The following is a 15,668-nucleotide window of genomic DNA, read 5'->3' on the forward strand; positions in this document are numbered from 1 at the left end:
CATTAGTAGTAAGTAAAATGACATTTTAGTTATTTTTACTCATTTTATCTCCATGCATTTCTAATGTGAACAATTCACCAAAAAATGTTCCTTCCCTTACTCAAGGTAGTAGTTCTCAAGTTCTGATGAATCTGAGAATTAACTAACTTATTTTCAATAGTTGCATAAGATACACATAGCAAAAGAACATGGAAAAGCTTCAGACATATTTAATTTTACTCTATATTGGAGGAAAAATAGTTTTTTTCTTAATTCTATTTTAGAGTGCCAATAAAACTTCCATATTTGGAAGACAGCACAGGAAATTTTTCATATAAGCAGATGTTGTTATCTCAAAAGTACTCCTATGCGACTACATACAGAAATCTACCGTTTACCCCGTTAAGGAAGGTCACTCTAAAACAGTGTTGTTGGACTACAATAAGATCCGTCATGAGAGGGTCTCTTCGGATTGATTTCCCATACACTAATACTCAGTGACAATCATTGAGGAAAATACTGCAAAAATATGACTACACAGTGAACTTCAGAAAGACAAAGTGCACAGTGCAAACATCCCAGCTTGAAGTGATAATCATATCCCAATGTGAAGCTCATTAAGAAACCAAAATTGATGTTTATTCATAAAACTAGGATTATTTAGCTTTTCTTCATTGTATTTTTTTCCTGGAGTGATCTCTCCACTCTTGTGCTGTTGAAGTCAATTTCAAAAACAACCACTGACTTCCCTGCTGCAGAGCTGTGCATTTAATCCTCAAGAGTCAAAAAGTAGCTGCAGTTGCAGAATGACCTCCACTTGTTATAAACACAACTTTCATTTCATTTCAGAGAAGCATTTCATGATCATTTGCTGACATTTAACAGCTACATAAAAAGATCAAAATCCATGATACTTGCTGCATGTTGAAACATCTAAATACTGTCCAGATACTAAAACACACTAGTGTTATTCACCACTGAGACGACGATATTCGCATAGAGCTTGTTACTATAATTAGGGTCCCAAATGTTCAATGCTAATCTGTCTCTCTTAATATCTTATTTCCTGTGCAATGTCGTACAATTATCACAAAAGACTATTTATCAGTGAGTAGGTATTTCCGGTTTCACTGGACAGCAAAAAAAAAAAACAAAACCATAACAACAAAAATTCTTTTGTGTTATTTTAGCTTTTCTCCCTCCAACCAGAGCCAGGAAATACAAATAAGTGGACCAATTGAAACAGAGTTTACTTTTATTCCTTAGAAAAGATTCACTGCAAACAATAAGAAAAGTTTAAAGGTTAACTGACTGAGGGAAATAATTTGCTGGAAAAGTAATTCATGCATCTATTGTCTAAACTTCTTAAAAGTTTTCCGTTAAACAAATTCTGGTATGCCTGCTTGTGTACAATAGGTGTTTCCCTCAGCTACTTTCTGTCATCAAAGTATAAATGAAGTGACAAAATCTGCCTTTTGAAAATTCAGTAGAGTTAACATTGGTTCCAAGCTATTCTGTTAAACCTCAGGGTAAAAATAATTGCTACTGTTGATTTTCACACTGCGTTGGGATTTAGGCTGCTTCACTAAAGACTCCCAAGTTGCCTCTTTGACAGTGAAACAGTTCTAATGAAATATTCTGCTAAAGCAAGAATCTAAGTTCCTTATTTAGTCAAAGAAGAAAAGGGGATGCTAAGTGTCGCCTTGCCTCTTAAAGACCTCCAGAAGCCTGCTCACTTTAATCCCTGAAAAAGATAGAAGAATCTCCTCCTAGAGGTCTCCAAAGACATGTTTCCTCACCCTTGCTCACCTTACAATAACATGTAAAATGTATTTTAACAGGAAACACTAAAGGCCACAAATTCCAGCTCATCTCTGCAAATATAGTCTCCTAAAGCTACCAAAGGTTACACGGGCATTCTGTGCATGACTGTGTATGACTCCATCACGATTCCGTCATCTGCTGACAGACAGGGAATTTCTTCACAAAAATGAAGCATTGACAACTACTGTGATTTTTACAGTGTACTCACTGTACCAAATGCTTGTGAAGTTTCATGAATCTATGTTAATGCAGCATTTTCAAATCTGATAATTTTAAAAGAATACATTTCTAACCTTAACAGCTACAAGGAAAAGTTTAAAAATGTGAAAAGCGAAAACAAAAAAACTAGAAGATAAAGAAAAAATGCCAGCCGTTTGCTACTAGCCCCCAAGTCCTCATGATTCTGAGTGAGGTCAAATTAGAACTGGCTACAATGGTAAAGAGTCTCCCCAGCTAAAGGAGCCAGGAGGGGCCACACTGATCACAGACGAGAGGAGGTGACTCTCCACACAGCAGGAACTAGCTCTGTAGAAGCCGCAGGCAAAAGATGTTATGTAGATTCAAGGGGTAACTGAGCGACTCTATGAAAGAGAAAACTACTGCAGGTTACAAACCACACAAAAAGCACATCTGGCTCAGGAAATCCCCTCAGCTGGAAACATTCGGAAGCTGGAAGAATGCACAAGAGGAATATTGCATATGCTTGTCTAGGTCTCTTTCCTCTAGGTTATCTACTTACATTCACTGCTAGAGACATACTGGACTAAATGCAGTCTTGATCTGATCCAGTATGGCTACCCTTACGCTCTCTCAAATTCTTGTTCTATTTTAGCCAGGAATCAGGTGCTTTAAAGTCTGCTTTGGTATACAAATCAAGTTTTAATATGCAAACGTATTATTATATGACCTTCTGTGGATTCCAGGGGCTATGCAACAGCATGAACTTACTGTTTTTGAATAAAAGTGTCATGATCAGCAGCGTAAGATTAAATTATAAATAATTAATAAATGTAAAGATATCTTATTTCATTTTCCACAGATTCTATAGAAGGAAATCTTACTAAGACACGTTCAAATCTGCAGAGGGTAAATGGAGAATGGAGTTATGGTGACCCCCATTACATGGTCAACTGATAATAATTTACATCCCTCACTTAGAGCAACCTAGCACTCACGATTTATTTCATTTTCAGTGAAAAGAATATTGCACAACATAAGCTGATGATTCACAACATGCAAAAACATTGATGAGCATGACTGCAAAAATCATTTTTTATATTAATAACACTATTTAGCTTCTACTCTTCCAAACTTCCAATTTCTGTCTGATATGTACACAATCTCATCTGCGTCTAGCAAAGTTGTGTAGATTAAGTGAAAAGACTATTGGCAGAAGCAGTGGAAAATGCTGAGCTACAGGGAAGTTGAAGAGAATTCTTTTGAGATTTATGTGGATTAAGGAGAAAAAAACATTTTTGTGAGGCATGCACTATTTGACTACACACTTGATGGCAATTACTACAGCTAAATTAAGTTATCAGGATTTTAAAATACTTCACGTCATGTTAACAGAATCAGTAAAATAAAATGCAGATCAAAGGACTAATCAGATCTGCTGAAAACGAATATCAAGAGATAAAACTCACATCCCAGTTTTTACACCCTTGTTCAGTAAAAAACTGGGCAGCACAGAAGACCTAGGACAACCTCCCTCTCACTGCCAATTTGAACTGCATTAGAAAACTATCTGGTGCATGAGGCGTTCTTTGCCGAGCACAGTTTGTATCTACACATCAAAGGTTAACACTCAGTCACCCAGACAACAACCCAAATATTATTTCTATTACAAACCTAAAGTAGTAGCACATACTTGTCCAGTAGCAACTAATACAAGTTTTTCAGTTATGGGATCTTTTAACCAGCCTTTCATGCTGAGTCTGCCTGGCTCTTCTGCCTCTAAACTGTTTGTGCAAAAATGCTTAAAATTGAATTCCCTGGAACCTGTCTGTACGCATATTGCCTGGCCACTCTAAACTCTAGCAGAGAACTACAGATTAAGTACTTCTGTTTTCCCAGAATAGACGGATATAAACACAACCAGAACAGTAGCACGAAGTCTAACACTTGGCTCTTTTCTGAAGATCACCACAAATCACCCACAATAAATGACATCATGTTTACTGACTGAACGCAGAGAAGAAAATAAATTCGGGATAGGATATTTTATCTGTGTACAGTCAGGAGCAACTAACCATTGCATGCTCCATTAGTGGTGGTTATTCTGAGAAATGCTTGTGTTTGGCAAAACTTCGAAAAGAAAAAATTGTGTTTTGTATTCAGCAGAGGTTACATGTTCACAGCGGTTAAACCACACACTACTCTTCACCATCATGTAGTCAAAGTGTTACTTTTGTTCCATTTCACATTTACTAATATAGCATTTCAGATGCCTTTACTATTTCCTCTGCCTTTTGCAAGAAAAGACTGAAACAAAGCAGGTCTGAGTGCAATAAAGAAGGAGAACAAAACAAGTAGAAATTTCTTGCAAAGTAGGTATAACTGGAAAAATATTGGGAAACTCCAAAAAAAAGCTTTTAGGAGAAAAAAATCAGACTACATCTATCCTGGGCAATAAAGGAGCACAGAGAAATTTAAGATGAAGATTAAAATATTTTATGGAGTTCTCTTATTTAGGGACCTCTTATAAAATAAAATACTGCTATAATGTCTTGTATAGCACATAGTACATCAACTGACACTGTAAGCATATTTTAAAGACCTGAAAACGTAGAGAAGTGCATCTGATAAAACTGTACTGATAGCATAATAATATTAGGAAAGATGTCCTAGTTTAGAAGTCAATTATTGAGTGCCTTCTTACAGTATTTTATGCTGATAAAGAAGCAAGACTACAGCATTGCAAAAGTCTGCCCAGCTCAGTTGTGCTTTTGTGAAATACATGAAGCAAATCGCATAAAATCAAGTATCTAGGTTGTTGATGAGATATTCAGTGAAGGGAGCAGGACTGGGCATACTGGTTCAGCCTCCCACAAAAGCTTAATGAGGTGAAGGTGTCAAATAATATCATCCTTTGCATTTAGAAAACTCTTTCCCTTGAGGAAACTGATAACGTTTTCAGTGTGTGGTCTTTTGTAGGCACGTGCAGGCTTGTACTGCTTGCTGCTCCCAGCTAGCTGGAACCAAGCCAGTTATAGAAAAGAAGCGGTAGCGATGTCCTTCGGGAAGTGCAGCACGGAGCCCGGGCAAATGAATTCTCCTGGCATTTAGGTCTTCTAGCTCCAGCAACATTACACTGTGGATTTAGGTTAGAGCTGGACTGCATCTGGCTGGTAGCATAGGAAGATTCAACATGCACCTGCTTGTAAAGACATAGCTATAAAAATACTACTTGTGAAATGATGGGTCAAACACGTGAAAGTGGATTCTTTGCTAGTGCAGTAAGGGGAAGAATCTTCACATTTTATTTTTTGGTTCATATGCGAAAATGCCACTACTGGATTATATAGTCTTGTCTTATGAAAAAGAGTTATAGTTACAGATTTTCCAAGTGGAAGAAAATACGGATGTGTGGCACAATTGCCGTCTGTGAGCTCTGAGGCCAGAGTACTTTGGCCTTACTGCAGAAGGCCAAGGCGGCTGTGGTACGAGTTCATGCTGCATTCAATTCTGGCTGGCTAAATATCAGGGTATTTCAAATAAAGCTGTGTATTTTTTAAAAACTGTTCAACTTGTCAATCTTTTTTCAGTAGAGCTTAAATCAAGCCTTTTATTTTTCAGGGCTACAAAAGAACTTTTGTATAATTTTGCCTGCAGCATTTTTTCTTTAATCTTTAACCTTTGAAGAGCAAAAGATTGGCTGTCTGGAATAAATTCAAACAATTGGAATTGAAAAAAAAAAATTAAGTAGATAAATATCCAAAAAAGACAAATATATATTTGAAAGTGGTTCCAGATTCAGTAGCCACAAGCTTTCAAACCCAGTTAGATGTTTTGTACAACCTGTTAAATAAAGTTTCCTTTCCTGGCTTTGGACCAAATAATTTGTACTGGAGAGAGCTTTAATGCCTGAAAATGTACTGAATCAAAGCTTTGTAATGTGGTCCTAGATGAGTAATACAAAATAAAAGACAAAACTTTTAGAAATATAATAGCAGAGTCCAGGAATATGTGCTCTGCTCAACTGACTGTCAACCGAATAAAACCATTTTGTTTAAAAGCTTGTAAGAAATCCTCTCCTCAGGACATTTCTTAGCACTTTACAATTTCTCACAGAAGGGCTAGAAAGCCTTAAAGATATGCAGTCACATATGGAAAACTGTGTCTTAGACTGGTTCAGATGTATGCAAAGAGGCTTAGAAGTCTAGAAGGTTACTGAAGGCCAAAGGGCAACTCCTAGACAATGCTTCATCTCCTATGATCTCTAGTCCATCTAGAGCCCTTCCATCATCACTTCACTCCATTCAGTTCCCTACAATCTTAGTGTACCTCTTTAGGCCATCCTCCTTTGCTCATTTCCTCTTGAACATCCCACTATAACTTCTGTGTCTTACCATCTAGCTTTATCTACAATCCCCCAGGACCCTTTATCTCGACTTTTTTTTTTTTTTTTTTAATATAACACTATATTTATAGTCATCTATAACTAACTAAAACTTCACATAGAAAGTCTAGTTAAAATGATTGTGTAGTTATTTTCCTGGAATAAAATCCAGGAGCTTAAAAAGGAATAACAGATTAATTTCATGCAAAAGGTTAAGTGAATAAGCATGGGTACTTTAACTTACAGAAAAATGTATTGTTCACAACCCTCTCCAAAACTGCTCATGGACCATTCATTTGGAGGTTTTCCTCTGCAACAAATTTCTCTAGGTTGATAGGAAGAGTCAAGTATGATGTGTCAGATTGTTCTATACAAGCTTTCTACTTGCTCAGGTATGGTGAATCTCAGTTTTGCTGGCTGCTGTGCTGCTGCTGTAAGCTTTCCAATCTGCAGCCTCGTCTCAACCAGCCTGGTAAACCGGGTACAGCTGTCCCTGTGGGATGCACGATCTAATCCTCGGCAAACCCCAAGCTGGTAGCTCTTCTCCCATAGTGATTTCTTCATCTGACTCCACACTGTTAACAGGACTGCTTTTCCTACACTAAAAAGCATAGTTCTTTAAGTATTCTGATTAATTTTATTACTGTTACCCTAAATGAATAGGCTAAATAGGTTCAATAAGAATCTTATGTTTTATCGTGAACAAAAACTAGTAAGATGCTACCTGAGTATCCAAAGCCTTATTATTTCTACAGTGCTATAAAATTTCTAAATATGTCTAAATAATCTTTTCAGATTCCCTGAGAAATTAACTTCTTTAACACTAGCTTAACTGGAGGAAGTAAACCCAACATTTTCATTCTGAAATAAGCAACCTCCATACCTTCTCTAACTTATATAATAACAGAAATCATCTCAAGCAATAGTTTCTTCAGCATTATGCCTGTGATTCAGCCCAAGATGTAGCTAGGTTGTGCAATAGGTAGCACAACTAGCAATAGGTAGCACAACTAGTTAGGGAGGTCAACCCAATCACTACTTGCTAAAAGTATAACTTTCCTTACGCAGCACCCCTCCACTATGGCTAACAATCAGTTAACGTAAATGCATCTTTAAATTAGGGAAGTGTTTTACAATTGCAGAGCTGAAGTTCATGATAAAAGCACATGAAAGCTTGCAGGAATATATCAGAAATTCTGAGGCAGAGATGTTTAAGGGATATATATTCAACTGTATGTTTTATGCCTATCCTCTACCCAAAGGAAAATTAATTTTGATAAGATAGAGAACGACGACTTTCGTCATTGTGGAACATGCTCCTGAGCTTTCATGATCTTGAGAATACTACTATAGCATGAAGGAAAGAAAGCACTGAATACTCATCACACTGTGGCCAAACCTGTGAGCTGGAGTAGATTACTACCTGTCAATTTTCAAATGTGAATTGCAAATGCCATTTTCTACATATTTTTAAGCTTCTTTTGAATCTGTGCTTTGTACTTATGCTTTCTCTTGCCAGCTAGCATGCAATCTTTGAAAAATGAAATAAAAATACTCTGTCAAAAGTTCAGGGAAAACTGCCAAACATTGCAGTCAAATTAATATACTTCTAAGGATGGATATATTGCCACTATGCTGATTTTTAATGTACAAAAAATATAGTTCTGTTAATACAGCATGAATGTGAACCATGGCACAAAAAAGGCTCATGAGTCTATCCAAATGAACTTAAAGTCAACTACCTTTAAAACTCCCCAGGAGGAGAGAAATGATCACGGTTCCTTTTGAACATTCCAGGAAACATAATGAGCACATAACTGATGTAAAAATAATGCCTGGTTGAAAATTCACGTTACTGTCTCCCCACCAGGACCGAGGGCACTTTTGTTTTTGCCTTTCTGACCTATTACCATTATTTGTTAATTAATTTCCCCAATTGCTTTCATGGATTTCTGGGTAGATTTGCTCAAAGATTAGCAGTCTTTGGGCAAATACCAGAGCAGAAGTGCTCTGGTGATAATAAAACCTTTCTGAAACCTTTCTGAAAAGCAGCAACTTTTTCCCTTTCTTTACTTCACAATGGCTACAAATTCATGTCTTTCATTGCCTTATGCCCAGCATAATCACTGGCTCGCTCTCAGCTGAATCAGTAAAAGCTTCAGGAAGAGGAGTCCTCCAGAAGGAAGTGTAAATATCCTAACGTGACCCTCTCACACCCGTCTAGCCAAAGCACTACAAAACTTAAATTCAAGCCAGTTATTATACAGTACAACAAAAACACATGCAGTCAGCACGCAGGCTAAAAGCCATTAGTCCATAGACTGTGTTTATTTGATGTCTCTGAAAAGCATCAATATCAATTCAGCTGTCATCCAAGAAACCTGTAATAGGTGTGGTGGAATGGACAAGATGGAAGGCCATAAATATCTATCTCTTCCTTTGGCCCTACACACCTCTTCTGTAGTGGAAAAATTACCAAAAAGCAAAAAGAGAGCTTGACCAACTTAAAATTGAAGAGCCCAGTGGGAATACAGACACTTCACAGTTAAATCTCAGATGCGCATATTAACAACAAAATAAAAAAATCAACTTGCAAAGTACAATCAAGGTGCATACAGAATGTCTTTCTTAATATTTCTAATAACAGAACTATGATAATTTTCACTGGAATGTAGCAGAATAGTCATTTTCTTATTTAAGTCAACTTCTACTAGAGTAAGAGGGGGTCATTATGCTACTTCATCTTCATATGACTACATAGAAAAAAAAAATCATTTTTTCCTCTACATTGACAATATTTACTTCCTTACTTTAATAGTGACCTGAAAACTCCTACCTTTTTAGCATAAAGAGTTTTACATTATTTTCAGAAGAACTTCGTATATAAAGTGCAGCTAACAACAAGTTGCAGCAAAATGTAAATCAAAATGGTTTTTACAAACTGAACTCCAATTGAACTGCACAGAGAGACACTACCACAGCCTATAACAGAAAGTAAAGAGGTAAACATTCTAGTTAAGTTTAAACCGGTGTTTGTAAATTTAAATAATGACACTTGCAGTTTTCTGAGAGCTGGAGAGTAAGGGATGAAATTTGCTGTTGCTAAAACAAATTTTGAAAAATTAAAAAATTCTTGACATTGAGTTTAGACAGAAAAAAGAGGACCATCATACAAACAGTTCCGATTTTCTGTTGCTTTCAATTCTTTGCAAGTATTCTTTTGCTGTATCATCAATAATATTGTTCAAGATGTTGTTTTAAACATTTTCTCACACCAGTAACTAGAAGTCATGACTACAGTGGGAATATATTTGCTAAGACTTTGCTACAGGCAGTAATGGAAAAGAAAGTCATTATTTGTTGCAATGTTGGAATTCTACCAAGAAAGGGCCCCAGATGCCAGCATTTCTCATATCATGAGGTCAAATGGAAGCGCCTCTTCATCCCCAAACGTACAGCAGATAAATTCCAACATGGAATAGTCTGTTCTGTTGTCTGAGAACGCTGCAGAGCAGATGCTGTCTGTTTAAACATATCAGTATTAACCTACTCAGTAGCAAGATCTGGGCTGTTCTTAACTGTACATTAGCATGGATAATCACAGTACCAGCTATCTACAAGACTTCTAGAGGTATTCTGGTTTGCACCTTTCTCCTGTCCATTGGGGAAAGGGAAGATAATCCTCAGCCAGCCTCTTTCCTTACTCCCCTCTTCAGTTTGTGCTCCCGAACCTATGAATCGTTAACTGTACTAAGAACTCTTTGCTTGCTCCGCATAATTTAAAAAATATGGCTCAGTGACAACACACATTATACATTTTTAACTGAGAAACCCAAGTAGTTAGGAATGTGGGACTGCAAGTGACCACAGTGGTCATTAAATCCTACCTTCTAAGAGCATAAGCAGCCATAAAATAGCTGCCTAATCTAGAAATAGCCATAAAAACCACTTCCACATACCACAAGTCACAAAAGACATTGCACTCTAAGAAAAAACTTAAGAGTAGCAATACAAAGTTAGTTCATTGTTCTACACTCCACTTTGACAGTTGAACAGAAAATGACACAAGAACAACTGGGATTGCACTAGGCAATTCATAAATTGCAGATACCTAAGCAGCTTTACTCATCTCATGGCCTAAAAAAAGCACAACAAAGACTTTTACAGGCTCCTCATTTTCTATATTAGTGTCTCATCTCCAGTTTACCTTCAAAGTGAACATAATCTACAGGCAAGAGACAAAAGCTAGCTTTTATGTGAATGAATCAATGTACCAGTAATTCATGGCATGGCATATGTTAGAAACTTATTCTCTGAAATTCTCACGTGTAACATCTTTGATGTGAAATATACTCAAGATATGTGCCCCTACCATTGTCATTTCACAGTGCATTTTGGGAAATAAAGTCACCGGAAAAAAAAAAAAAACATTAACAGTTTATAAGGAATTTAATATATTTCTTTCTATGTTATATTTTTATAAATATATTTTGTTTTTAATTTCAAAATTCAATACATTCTCCAAAAGCTAGAATGACATCATAAATTATCACTATTGAATAGTAGCATATGGATAACTTAAGCGTAATAATACGCATAATCAACCACATCTACTAAGTCTGAAAGGGAAATGGAAGCAGACACTCTTGCAAGAACAAGAGCACATACACCGCCTTTGCTGTACTGTTGGAAGGATTTTATCTGGAAGCCAGCTGAAAGCATTACAGAATTAATCTCAGGTCTTTTTACTGCAAATGTGCTTTTTCACTGGTCAATAAACAATTCAGGGAAATCTGGAACTAGCCATGAACAGAATATAAGAGGAAGGTTTGTTTCTCCCCCAAAATTAATGTCCGACTGTGGAGGGAGAAAAACATCCTGTTTTTTAGATGCAGTTTAAGATAGAGCTTTCTACATGAATTACCGGTGCTAATACCTTACGTTTCCCACCCACAGCACATGAAGTACATCTGTGATTTTAAGATATCTGTCCAGCTCAGTTCTGTTCAGAAAAAGTTTCTAGAGCTAACAACAGTTCAAGAAAGAATCGGTTGTTCTTTCGAAGATCTGTGTCAACTTCACAGAAGTACTATGGAAGTTTAACTGCGAGGAAATGTTATTTTCTTGTGTAGACATCATTTGTCCAAGGTAAATAGAAGTCTGAGAAGCTAAGGTCAGCTATTCCATTTTTGGTGATATTTAACCATGAATGAATTTTCCAAAGTCAACAGGAGCTGCAAGTATTCAGCAGTTTTTTAAAAAGGACCTTTTAAAAACGGCAAAGAGAGTCATGTACCACTAACCTGTATCTCAATATTCCTAGAACTTTTGCAAGTCTGCGCTTCCATAGCAAAGATCTGCCACCAGCTTTACATAAGTAACATCTGAACTACAGTTTCAGCTGTAGTAAAAGAGCAGCAACTGATCGCTTTCAGTCAGCTAAAGTTTGAAAAACAATCCCTGCTAACCCAGTCCTGACATGAGGTCTGTGTTGCCTTGCAAATTGGCCTGTCTTTTGAGACTCGGTGTGACCATATGCACTAAGAATTGAACTGACACAGGGCGAACTCAGCACTCCACTAAATCAACAACAGTGACAAACTCTCTGTTTCTGTTCAGAGCACAGGGTACAGAACTGCTGAGTTGATACCTACCTATTGCTGGCAGCTACAGCATATTCTTCAGGGTAAACAAGCTCCATACTAAAGAGACCTTTTGCTCTGATTATTCTTACTGGAAGGCTATTCCCACTTCTCATTTTTCCGGTACTAGAAATTTTCTATGTTCCAGCATACATTTATTCCTGGTCAGTTCTTGTGTCAAAATGAAAGTATTTAGCCTAGAGAACGAATTAGTTTTGCAAGTGTCTTAGAAGTAAGAGTGAAAACATTCAATATCAAAACCCTACTGACTAAAGCTCTAAACATTTGCAGTGACAATTTCAGTAAATGTCCCCCCCTTGAAAAAAAAAAAAAGACTATTCTAAGCTTTTATAATCTATCGAGACTAGAAGGACAGGTCTTCAAAGTTAGGAAGGGTTAGATTTGCAGCTGTCAGTGAAACATTAATTTGATTCTTTCTGAACACCTTCTTGATTCTTTCTCGATACTTTCTGAACACAAAAGAGGATTTTTGTATCATAATGAAAACAGCACATGATCGTGCAAATAAAGACTTGCATAAAACACATGTAGACAACTTGCAATGGCTTAAGCAATCATAAATCTGTTGTTTACCAAGATCAGAATGCTTGACTGGGCAACTCAATGACTGTCTGTCAGCAGATTTTTAATAACTAACTTTTGAGACTTTTAAGAGAAAGAAGGCATAAAAACTTGTCATCAGAATGGCTTGACTAGTAGTCTGATTAATTTAGAAAACAATGTTTCAGTTCAAATGTAACCTGAAACATTCGTTAAAATAAAAAAATAATTAAAATCTTTCAACATGATCTTTTTTTTTTTCTGGCTTCCTCTTACTGTTTCTTTTCACTAAACTCCTGTTCAAAAACTCTGTGCAGGGTTTATTTCAATCATCTTTGATTGATTTTCTATGTCTCATTAGAAAGTTTTCCTTTGCCTATCAAGCTGATTGCCACCACAGCACATCTGCCTGTTTCATGAAGCACTACATACTAATTTTGTAAAAGAAAAAAGAAAGAAAAAAAGCTGCATTCACAGACAGGTACAAAGCGAAAAAAAGAAAAGGGCACTCTTTCACAATCCATAGGTGTATCAGTGACTCCACATGTAACGTTTCTGCCGCAGCCCCATCAGAAATTATAGCGACTACACAGTGACAAGATTAGCAAGCTCTCTTGAGCTCTCAATATCTCAATTTCAAGTCTCACGCTCAAGGCTTCTCTACCTGGGGTACCAGCTTAATCCCATTAGCTGGTACCTTCTCGTTGCCCTAAACTGAAGATGAGTTGTTAGAATCAAGTGCAAATATTTGAAACATCCACTGCTGCTCTCTTCAGGGAAGAGGTCTTGTGCCTAGCACAATGTCTCCTCTTTTCCACAGAGCCATAACCTTTTTTGTCTTTCCACACTGCCCTGGACACGGGAAGAACTCCCTCACTGAGCAGCCGCTCCTCTTCTCCCTCCTACCACCACCGCACTGGCACTTCCCAGGTTATCACCTCGCAGCAAAGGCAGCCACAGCACCAGAGCGCTCAGCCGTCCTGCCAGACACTGACACTCGTGCAGGAACATACTTAAAGAAAGTCTATTTAAGTGTCACCTATTTAAGCTTCTCGTATCTGTACCCTACAGCGGTTCAGCAATTTCCATTCAGGAGAGGAATAACCTGCACAGGATAATGCAGTGACCTTTACCTAAGGGAGCAGAAGTGTTCTTAGGGCAACTATTTGGGTAAGATGAATAAACGTAACTAATACTCTCACAGCTAAATGAATATATTTATACTAGTATCAAACACTTGAAGAAGTCACTAGACTAAACATTGCAGATCAAAGATGATACAATTCTCTTTAGCAAAACCTGCTGCAGCTTACAGAGTATAGAAACCTTTGAGGGAAAAGTTCATGATCATTTGTTTGATAACCAACTGTCAGACATCCTAAATGTTGTAGTTGCTACCAAGCTCCTCCAACTGTAAACAGTTCTTGGGGTCTGAAGATATAGACCAAGCCTGCATCCTAAATCATTCCTTCAACTACAAGCTAAGAGTCAAGTTAGGGTATTTTTTAAAATTTATTAAGTTACTATGTTCTTTGGGAACTCTTTATTTCCTCCTTCCTTCCTTTTTCTCCCTCTCTTCACATACATTTTTTGTCTCATTTCCTGGATTTTAAGTCCTTCAAGTAAAAATTCCTCTATAAAAACTTGTCCTAAGTGCCTTAAACTTCTAAGGATTTGCACTGAAGCCATATGGGAAATTATCTGCCTGCTTTTGAAAGGTGATTTGTTTGACTGCCATCAAATTCAAAACCTTTTTGAAACATGGACCTCTATCCAGGACTCTTCTGACACATGAAGATCATGGTTGTAGCATATTAGGCAGGAACAGTCCCAACTTTAAATCACTTTCCTGTCTTGTTCAGATCAGAAATCTGAAAATCATCTCCCACATACCAAGACATATCCCACCTGAGTGGGACAGACAGTTGTGGTTCAGCTGTCTCAGCCAAAATAAATTTAGTTATCTATACAGCGTGGAACAGTACTTACTTAAGAGACCAACAGAAGCGGGAGCATCTTTAGTCTCATGCTAACAATGAATCAGAGAACCATCTAAGGCTTCGTGTCTTTTGTCCCATATGACTCCCTGAACTCTAGACTCTTTGCTATTCTAAGGTTGGCTTTAATTAGAAATTCCATTTTGGACTGGAGGGAAAGAAAACCTGTCAAGTCTGGTATGTACATTCCTAAAAAGATGGACTGGTTTCAACTAACTAAGATTCTTTAACGAAAAGCTATTCTGTCAGAGGATTCCTTATCAGCTCTAAGTTGAATTCTAAGTAATTATCAGAGCAGCATGACAGTAATTACACTGTCTGTGAACACTGCATTTCCAGAATTGAGAACAATAAATTAGAGATCAATATAGAAAAATTTGACAGGAGCTGGCAGTGCTCAAGAACTGCTGCTTAATGTTGCATTTCCCAGAAGACGTTGACTTGGAAGCAGTGTGGCTCTGATATCAGCTCCCCTGTTTCTTGTACAGCCCTCAAGTGGGACAAAAGGAAGAATTATTTTCAGACAGCCGAATAAACAAAAATGATTTCAGAGACCCTTTCCTCACACTCCATTTCAGGCTGAGACACCTTAGGAGACAATTTCTGCCAGAAAAACTATACTGTATTTCTAATACAGTCAAGTTGAGAAGTTTGGAGAGAATAGATGCTACAGTTTGGTTGTTATAATGGAGACATTTCTTTCCCTTATATTCTATATCATGCAAGCAGGGAACTTCAAATCAGTGTCACCATACTATGTGAGTCAAGTAGAAAAAATCTGGCTCGACCAAGCATTATGTTTATTAAGTCACACAACAACTCAACAGCCTATGTTTACTCTTTCCACTGCTGAAAAAGCCCAGACTTAGCCCATGTCAGAGCTTAAATTAAAAATGGTAATATAATCACAAGATCCAAGTGCTTAGGCATTTGCTTAAATCCAAATTAGCAGAATTGTAAGTTCATAGAATACGGTTTTCTTACACAAAATCTGAATACAACAGTCTTTTAATGTAAGTTGTGGCTGTTATAAGAGAATCACAGATGCTTGAAAATCAGATAGCGTAACATCTTCGCTCTCTTCCATTACCACCATAAGCAAAT

General features: G+C 37.1%; 1 protein-coding gene across 1 annotated transcript in view; it reads right to left on the minus strand.

Moving 5' to 3' along the window:
- Nucleotides 1-15,668, minus strand: part of LOC138064448 (integrin alpha-1-like) — a 72,160-nt gene that overhangs the window by 43,497 nt on the left and 12,995 nt on the right. The gene's annotated exons all lie outside the window — the stretch shown is intronic.

This window comes from Struthio camelus, chromosome Z (assembly GCF_040807025.1).
Source record: "Struthio camelus isolate bStrCam1 chromosome Z, bStrCam1.hap1, whole genome shotgun sequence".
In the NCBI taxonomy this organism is placed as follows: domain Eukaryota; kingdom Metazoa; phylum Chordata; class Aves; order Struthioniformes; family Struthionidae; genus Struthio; species Struthio camelus.